We start from the raw sequence: 9,958 nt of genomic DNA, 5'->3' as shown, positions 1-9,958 counted from the left end.
AAGTGGAGGTAAAAGCGGCCAGGCAAGGAGAGTGTGGTCACCCGTGGCAGCCCCAGCCATCATGGCTTGGGAGTCAGGAGCACTCACTGCCTAGTTGGGTGACCCTCAGTTTTCTTGTTTATAAATGCCAGATTTGGGCTAAATAGCCCTAAGGCCTCAGGCCTTCAGCTCCGAGTCCTGGCTCTCTCCTGGCACTAGTTGCTGGTGCTTACTAGCAGGAAAGGCCTGGCCTGGGTCAGCAGGACCTGGCCTGCTTCCTGCCCAACCTTGCTGACCCGTCCTTCTGCCCCAGCTTCAGAGAACAGGCTCAGGCCTTGTTTCTCCCTAGGAGCGCCTGCATGCACACCTCCTGTCCTTGTTTAACAGCCATTCCCTTTGAGTCCCAGATTCCCTCAGCAAGCTCTGCTCATCAGGCCAGGGCCAGCCATTAGTCAGGCTCTTTAAAGGTTCTGAGTTTCCCAGCTGTCTGTGGGTAGATCATTGTTATGTGCTCCCAGGGGAGTCATGGGAACATGTTCTCATCCTTCCACCAGACCAGCTTCTGGGGCTAGTTTAGGGCACTCAGCAAATCCTACAGACTCGTGAGAGGACTGAACAATGGCTGTGTGTAATGAAGAAGTGGCCTAGAAATAATCTGCCTGTTAGAGCTCATTGCTCTATCTATTGAGGGGTTTTCTACATCTTCATGTCCTGTTTGTCATTTATGTAAAGCTTATTTCTTCCTCCTTTGAGGACCCTCCCCTTCTACTTCTTCTCTCTCAAACCCCAATAATACAATTAAATTGGGGAGACAGTGTGGATTTTCCCCCAAAATTTTTTTTCCTGTTTGGACTCCAATAGGAACATTTTTATTCTTTCTGAAAAAAAAAAAATCAAGGTAAGCCTTTAAGAATATTGTTTATAGGTTCTTAGCTAGACTGTTTCCTTCTTGATGCAACTTTTTTCCTGGTTTCAAAGGTTTCTTCTTGAAACACAGGGGGTGGTTTCCTCCCTGTGCTGCAGGGAAAAAATCTAGTTGTTGAATAATGCAGATTTGCTCCTTGATGTGCATATTTTCCTTCCTCTCCGAGAAAAGCATTTTTCATCATCCTAAAATTCTTGGTAATGAAGAATAAGGAAGTTGCTATATATATATATATATATATATATATATATATATATATATATATATATATATATATATATATATATAATCTTTTTTTTTCCCTAAGGCAACTTGGTAATGAAGAATAAGGAAGTTGCTATATATAATATATATATATATATATATATATTATAATCTTTTTTTCCCCTAAGGCAACTGGTGTTAAGTGACTTGCCCAGGGTCACACTGCTAGGAAGTGTTAAGTGTCTGAGGTCAAATTTGAACTCAAATCCTCCTGACTTTAGGGCTAGTGCTCTATCTACTGCACCACCTAGCTATCTCCATATAGTAATTCTTTAGCTATTATTTCTCTAGCTCTTTAAATGTTCACAAAGTTCCTCCTTGCATTCATTCTCCCTTTTGATCCTTAGGATCCAAATCCAGGTCTCTCCTAACTCTAGTGGAGCATTCTTTCCATTGTACCATATAGAAATCTAGTTCAACACCATTATTTTCCATTGTCTAAGAAGAGAGGGCTAGAGATGTTTAGTGACTTGGTTGCCCAACATCACACAACATTGTCAAGGCATAGTTAGGATTATAATTCAGGTCTCTGATCTGCCAAGCCAGGGCTCTTTCCCATACTTCATATATACTTGACATTTAGAAGAAAAACTCAAGAGTCCTGCATCTCCTTTTGGAGATTTTCCTCTTTGCCCTGAAGAGGAAGGTGACCTAGGTGATGAGGAAATCTGAAGCCATTACATATAAGGATGGGATATTTACCTTAAAGAAGAGACTTGGGGGAAATTGGAAGGGAAAGGGGAAAGGAGACAGTTGTTATCCGAGAAGAGCCAGAACCAGGAGAAATGAGAAAGGTTAAAGAGGTAAATTTTGTCTCCCATTTAGGAAAAACTTTTTAGTAATTAAATCAGTAGGAAAATAGAAAGATTGCTTTATAAAGTAGGGAGTTCCTAATCACTAGGGGTTTTTAAGTAGAAGCTGGATATGACCACTTGTCACAGCTGTCATTGAGGGAATCTCTGTTTCCAGATGACTTATGTTGTTTAATTGTACCTGCTCTCCTGTTACCTCATTTGGGGTTTTCTTGGTAAAGATGTTGGAGTAGTTTACCATTTCCTTCTCCAGATCATTTTACAGATGAGGAAACTGAGGCAGACAGGGTTAAATGACTTGCCCAGGATCACACAGCTGGTAAGTGTCTAAGGCCACATTTGAACTCAGGTCCTTCTGACTCCAAGCCCAGTGCTGTATCCATTGTGTCATCCAAATAACCTTTGAGGTTCCTTCTTTCTCTAGTTTTCTATGACAATCCCCTAAGCAGAATAAACATAAAAGAAATTACCCTGGAATGGGTTCTGTCAATAAAAAATCATTTTAAAAAAGTAAAAAAAAAACATAAAAGAATTGAGAGAGATAATGAAATGCCTCCCTATTTGACAATTACCTTTTGAGCCTGTAATCAAAAGAATTCAGTCTGTCTTTTGAGAAGCCTAATTTAGGATGAGCAAACCAGAACTGGTACTGGATCTCAATGAAGATATAAACATTCTGTCTCACTGGAGAAAGTGCCTTTAATGTTGTGTACAATGCATAGCACATATAGACTTTTGTAATGCTGAACTATTTCTTTTTTAATTTGTGCATGTTAATTTCAAAAAAGATTGAAAAACAAAAATGTATGATGTTTGGGAGGAGGTAATAAATGTCTAATGATTTTACATTGTTGGTGGTCACCTTCTTGGGAGCACATAGGACAAATGAATTGTCACTAAAGATTCCTGGGGTAGGTTGTCATTAGGTACAATTACACAGAAAAGGCAGGCATGGAATCATGGACCACCTGCAGTTTTGGGAACCCTGACTTCTTCACAAGATCCTTCCCAAAGGGCAGCCCCACAGTATCTACATTGTCATTCTTTGTCTGGTGCCTTACTTACAAAAGGCAGGAAGACAAAGGCCTTGCTTTTTTCCTTTGGCACTAACCAAGGGAGAATTTTGCTGGGCTAGAGATTGGTGTCCAGAGGGTCCAGGGTGAAAGAAGTCTGCTAACAGGCGGTGGGGAACATGCTGCCCACATTGTTAAAAAAGACCTTTCCTAGCTGCTCCAGCTGCTGTTTGAGGCAGCTGTCCATACTGTACTAATCTAGGCACTCTGTGTGTGTGTGTGTGTGTTTATATGTGGGGGTCCCTCTCTTTCTGCTTTTGTCTTGCTTCCAGCTTCTCTCCCCCAGTTTGGGTTCTGGTCATACTCACTCAGGATCAAGGATGCTTTTCTTTTCCAACCCTTTTCTCTTTATTGTCTAAAAATCCATTATCGTTGTATAATGAATCTGATATCCATTATCTCATAGGAATATTGCTGGCTGAGACTTCTTAGCCTACTTAATTCCTGTTGTTAGTTTCTGAATAGACCAGGTACGCAATATTGAATATCACCCTACCCCAACCCCATTAGGAAGGCTACCAGATATCATGTTCGTTTTACAGATTGGGAAACCTATTTAGTCAAGCATTTATCTAGCACCTACTTTGTGTCAGGCTTTGTGCTAGATTCCTGGGATAGAAGTACAGAATCAAGACAGTTTCTTTCTCAAGAAACTGACTTTTTGGTCATTCCCTCCAACAGAAACCTTGGATTTTATATTTGCATCCTCCAGCTCACTTTTGTGTTGCCTTCTCTCACTAGAGAGCAAGCTTCTTATGGGCTAGAATTATCTTGCTCATCTTATGTCCTCCATGCTTGGCACAGTGCCTGGCACGTAGTGATTAAATATCTACTTTCCATTAGGGCAGAGAATTTATCCACAAATACATTTAACACACTCATTCATACACACACACACACACACACACACACACACACACACACACACACAAAATGAAGGTAATTTGGGGAAGAGGCTCAACTAGCTGAAGAGATCAGCTTGTGTAGGAGGTGGCTTTTTGTTGAATTTTCTTTTTTAAATTTATTTTTCATACACATCGTTTTATGAATCATGTTGGGAGAGAAAAATTGGAGCATGGGAGAAATAAAAAAAAAAAATAGAAAAAAGAAGTGACCATAGCATGTGTTGATTTACATTCAGTATCCTTAGATCTTTTTCTGGATGTAGATGGTATTTTCTGTCCAAAGTTTATTGGGATTGCTTTGGATCACTGAACTACTAAGAACTAAGCCTTTCATAGTTGATCACAATCTTTCTGTTGCTATATACAGTGTTTTCCTGGTTCTACTTGTTTTGCTCAACATCAGATAATTTAAATCTTTCCAGGTCTTTCTAAAATCAGCTTGTTCATAATTTTTGTTGAATTTTCAAAGAAACTTTGGGTTCTAAGACTCAAATGACTCGCCTGTGATTACACAGTTACTTGGAACTTCTGACTTCCAATTTCCAAAAGAACATTCTGATGTAGGAATGTTTATGGTATGGGTACATGAGCCACGAAAGACTGTTACTGGGGCAAAAGTGGGATGACTGAGGCTTATTATTTCCTTGGATGAGGAAAAGTGGTTGAGAGTTCCTATTACCTATACCCCTATGCTGGTAGAAGAACAAGAGATGGTCATATTGTGGAGCAGAAGGCATAGTGGCCAGATGTAAGAGAAACATCAGAGAACAAGCTTTTACAACCACCAAAACACATTAATTCCTTCCACTAAGACAGTAGAGTAACCAGGAACCTTTCTGAACAATATTATACTCCATGAATACTAACACAGATTTGTTATATTTCAGATAGGAATATAATCTCTCATTAAGAGAGAACACCTGGCAATATGTAAATTGGCAGTATGAGGGATCCTTAGCTCAAGTTGAGACTGGCCTCTTGCAAAGCTTTATCCACCATTCATCTGGTCCTTTGGAACAGACAGAAATAGCCTGGGAATGTCTGGAAGTGAGGCAAAGAAGAAAGCAAAATCACAAATGTTTGGGGATCACTTTGAGTGGTCTAGCAACAGGCAGCCTAAGCTGAGATGCCAGTGATTGCCTTCTACTCTTTCAGTAATATTCATAAAAAGTCCTGGTCGCAGGGGTCCTTCACATTTTTAATTATTGATTCCTCACTCCCCCACCAAGAGTTTTGTTTATATGGTTTGTATCAATAGATATTTAATGTATGAAAAATGAAAGCATTTCAGAAAACACCTTAGTTTTATAAAAAAAAAATTCACTTTACAGCTCCCCTGAAAAGTCTGAGGAACTCCCAAGAGTCTCTGGATCACAATTTAAAAATCCCACTGACAGCATTAGGGCCAAACTCAATTATTGACATTTAAAGACTTCTGTACTCTGACCTCTATTTTCCATTTTCCACCTCATTTCTCTCTCCCCAACATAAACTTCCATAAGGTAGCCTCCTTAAAAAAAAAAGCCAAACTGACCCCTGCTATGGTCTTACTTTTGTGCCTTTGCTCATACTATTTACCTCCTTGCTGCCTAACCAAATCCTCTCTATCCCTCAAGACCTAGCTCAAATCCTACTTCCTTAGAGAAGCTTTCCTGCTAAGCCAGACTTTCCTTTTCTTTTTCTTAAGTTTAACAGCTATATTCATGGAATCCCAGATTTCAAAGGGATCTAAAGAGTCATTCAGTCTAGCCATATATGAATCTTCACGATCAATCATAAGTACTCAGACAAGTAGCTGTCCACCCTGTGCTAGACTACCCCCAAGAGCAGGGAATTTGCAGCTTCATGAGATAATCCATTCTACTACTGGATATCTCTGCTTGTTAAAAAGTTTTCCCTTAGCTTCTCTACTTCCATTTATCCTTACTCTATTTCCTCTTCCTTCAGTCTCCCCTGTTGCCTTGTTGCTGTCCAGGATGGCAGACTGGGAAGAGAGACATGGTGACTTATCTCACTAAAATGAGCTGAAAGTCTTCAATTCCCACCTCTCCAACAACTGAAGGACCACCAAACTCTTCCATCTGTCTTACTAGTCTGTCCTATGTTCTCTGGGTCTTACCATCTATCCTGACTCCCCATCCTGGGGACCAACCCCTGCTCAGTGCTAGATTTATTTCTACCAGGCAATAGGCCAAGATCATTTCCAACAAAGCTTTTTCCTTGAGCAAGTGGTTTGGGGTTGTTGGAGTTCAGAAACCAGGTGATGGGGGAACATGTCCTTCTTTCTCCTTTCCTTGCCTGCCTAACTAGACCTCCCACTTCTAGTTCACCCAAAAGTAATACCCCCTTAGCCAGTATTACCTCTCACATATCTCAGTTGAAGAAGAAGACCCCAGTTGGAAGCAAGCATCTCTTCACAAAGACCCTACTGTACAGTAGATGAAGATGGCAGAACAGTAAATGGAGCTCTGGTTTAAAGATGCAGGCAGTCATCCAAAAAAGACTATTCTTAACCAAGTGGTAGGAAGCACTATATGCTCCATGTAAGAAGTGGGTAGACTCAGAGAGTCTGAGTTGCACATGTGAACAATGCTTTGGCAAACCTCAAAGGGCTATATATCAATATTATCTAGGCATATGAATTTCTTATGCCTAAAATCTTCTATGATTCATTCTTCTTGGCCCTCCCCTCTATATTGCATTTATTGAAGAAATGTTATAGAATGCTGTTTTTTTTTTCAGTTTAGTTCACATTTGTGTGGTAACAGAAAAATCACCTAACCTTAGGTATCTTCACTTTTTTGAAGAGCTTGTAGCTCTTTCCTATGCTCCTATAAACTTTAACAACCATCATTTCATTTGATTTTCACAAAACCTTGAGAGGAAGGCAGGGGAGGGATTATTATTCCTTTATTCAGAGGTGGAAACAGGCTCAGAGAGGTTGTGACTTGTCAGAGGTTACACAGTGGCAGAACTGAGATTTAGAGATTTAGAAATTCCATCCCCACCCCTTCACATAACCTCACAAAACTGAGGTCTTTCGTTACTCCATCACCTGCCTTTCTTCTCTAGTTGAAAGTCATCTAGTGCAAGGTCCTCCAATGGGGAGAAAACTTTGATTTAATTTTTTCCCTAGGGACTTTTGATAGAAAAACTTCCCCAAGCTTCCAATTTGGGAAGCAACATGGTAAAACAGCAGCAATAATAACAGTGTCTTCAGAAGGACCCTCGCAGCACAACCTGGGTTACATGGGAGTTCATTGGAAACAGTGAAAAGGCTGATAGAGAAGGGTAAGAACTGAGGATTTCTTTGTAGGTGGGTAGCAATAACAGGCTGGCAAGCAATAAGTATTTATTAAGCCTTACAGTTATTTTATCATCATCATTATATAATTGTAAGGCTAAATAATAGGTATATAAATACAAGCAAAAAAAAAAGATATCCCTGCCCTCAAAGAGGTTTCTTCCATTCTAACTTCAAAAGATAGCACATAAAGGGAGCTGAGAAAGTGTGCAAGGTGGGGTAGGGAGGCTGGAAATTGGTGATAAAGTTTGTAGAGAGAAGCCAAGGATGAATGGACCTTTCCTCATAAGAGTGGCTCCCCAAAAGAACTTGCCAGTGGGAGAAGTGAGCAAGAGGGATGGACAAAGGCAGCTGAGATATTATGCTGCTATGCTTGAGAAGGCAGCGTAACAGACCTGCTGTGTCCAGCACCAGCAGATGTTCTAACTGTATGTAGTGGAAGAGCTGGGAGAAAAGATTGTTTTCAGTGGAGCTCATTCTGTGTGGGCAGTAAAAGGTTCATGTGGTATAATTTGAAGCATGTGGCAAAAAGCCTTTGAGCCAAAACTATCTCCCTTACTGAATGACCTTCCAAACACTTTCCAGTTCACAAAATCCCTTCCCATTAGACAAAAGACTAGGATAGCCTAAGGGACTGATTCAATAAGCATATACTAGCTATTGAAAATGCTCAAAGGGATCCATGATCTTGTTGGGTTTTTTCATGCTTCTTCTAGTGATAATGGATTACAATTTATTTATGCTTGACCATTTTGTGCCATTATTGTCCATGTCCTTTTATAAGTTGCACAAAGAGGGAGTCAATTGGGAAGTGAACAAGTATTTACTATTGTGGTATATGAATGTTATGGAATATTATTGCTCTGTAAGGAATGACCAGCAGGATGAATACAGAGAGGCTTGGAGAGACCTACATGGACTGATGCTAAGTGAGATGAGCAGAACCAGGAGATCATTATACACTTCGACAACGATATTGTATGAGGATGTATTCTGATAGAAGTGGATTTCTCTGACAAAGAGACTTAACTGAGTTTCATTGGATAAATGATGGACAGAAACAGCTACACCCAAAGAAGGAATACTGGGAAATGAATGTGAACTATTTGATTTTTGATTTTCTTCCCGAGTTATTTTTACCTTCTGAATCCAATTCTCCCTGTGCAGCGGGAGAACTGTTCGGTTCTGCAAATATGTATTGTATCTAGGATATACTGCAACATATTTAACATATATAGGACTGCTTGCCATCTTGGGGGGGGAGGAGGGAGGGAGGGGAAAAAAAAAACGAAACATAAGTGATTGCAAGGGATAATGCTGTGTAAAAATTATCCTGGCATGGATTCTGTCAATACAAAGTTATTATTAAATAAAATTAAATTAAAAAAAAAAAAGAACAAGTATTTACTAAGCGCTTATTATGTACTAAATGGGCAACTAGGTAGTGCAGGGCCTGGAGTCACAAAGATGCATCTTCCTCAATCTAAATCCAGCCTCAAACTCTCATTAGCTGTGTGATTCTAGGCAAGTCACTTAACTCTGTCTGCCTCAGTTTCCTCATCTGTCAAATGAGCTGGAGAAGAAAATGGCAAACTACTCCAGTATCTTGCCAAGAAATTCCCAAAAGGAGTCTGGAAGAGTCAGATATGACTGAAAAATTGCTAAACGATTCATGCTAATCACTGGGGTTATAAAGAACGGCAAAAAATCTGTTTACGCCTTCACATGCTGGAGAACTTTCTCAATTTCTTATGACATTATAAGAATACCAATGGAATATTTATCACCTGCTGGTCATCCCTTATTCTCACCCCATAACAGCACATTTTCTCATACAATTCCTTGGCCATATTTTTTATTTCTGTTCTTTCAAGTTCTTCATTGCATACAGGAATGTGCTGTTAAATGTTTTACAAGAGAGAATACGTACGCATTTCTATATTAGTAACTATAATGTGAATCTGCATTATTAACCTTTTCTTAAGTCTAGACAATCAATAATGAATTGAGTCCAAATTTGTGGCAATCATATTTCTAAAGTGTACATACATTGAAAATTTGGCACTATAACTGTTGCAGCTTGCTCATAGCTATCTACCATGCACCTCTGTGTGATGCTCAAATTTTTTTTTTTTTTGAGGGGGGGAATTGGACATATAAAAGACAAAAGGGAAAAAGTCCCTGCTCTTCAGGAACTTACATTCTATTCGTGAGGCTAGAACATAATATGAGAAGTTAAATCAGTTGCAACAGCAGATTCAGGGAGCAAGAACCAAACACTAGACAAGGCTAGGCAACATGGGATGTTTTCTTCTCTTAGGTTCTCTGCCTTCTTGCTAGAGTTGCCAATAGGAGGCCCAGATACCAGGGATATAGATGAGGCAGAGTCTTTTTGAAGCTGAAATGGGTGCCTACTATGGAAACTAGGACCTGTGTCCACATGGTTCACACCAAGACTCTGGATGCACCTGAAGTCACCCGAATACATGGGCAGAGCAGATGTGAAACAGAAATACCAACTCTGTCCACTTTAGGTTTTTTTTTGGGTTGGCCCCAGTCTTCAATTAATATTGTACTATGGGGAAAAAAAAAAAAAAAACAGTTTCAAGATTGCTTTGAGTGCGTCAAACTCTGTCAGTCTGAATCTGGGAGGTGATGACAAGCATCTCCAGGCCAAGGTTCAGTTCGCACAAAGT

This window comes from Antechinus flavipes, chromosome 2, assembly GCF_016432865.1.
Source record: "Antechinus flavipes isolate AdamAnt ecotype Samford, QLD, Australia chromosome 2, AdamAnt_v2, whole genome shotgun sequence".
NCBI classification, from domain to species: domain Eukaryota; kingdom Metazoa; phylum Chordata; class Mammalia; order Dasyuromorphia; family Dasyuridae; genus Antechinus; species Antechinus flavipes.
Note: the sequence above shows the minus strand (reverse complement) of the source record.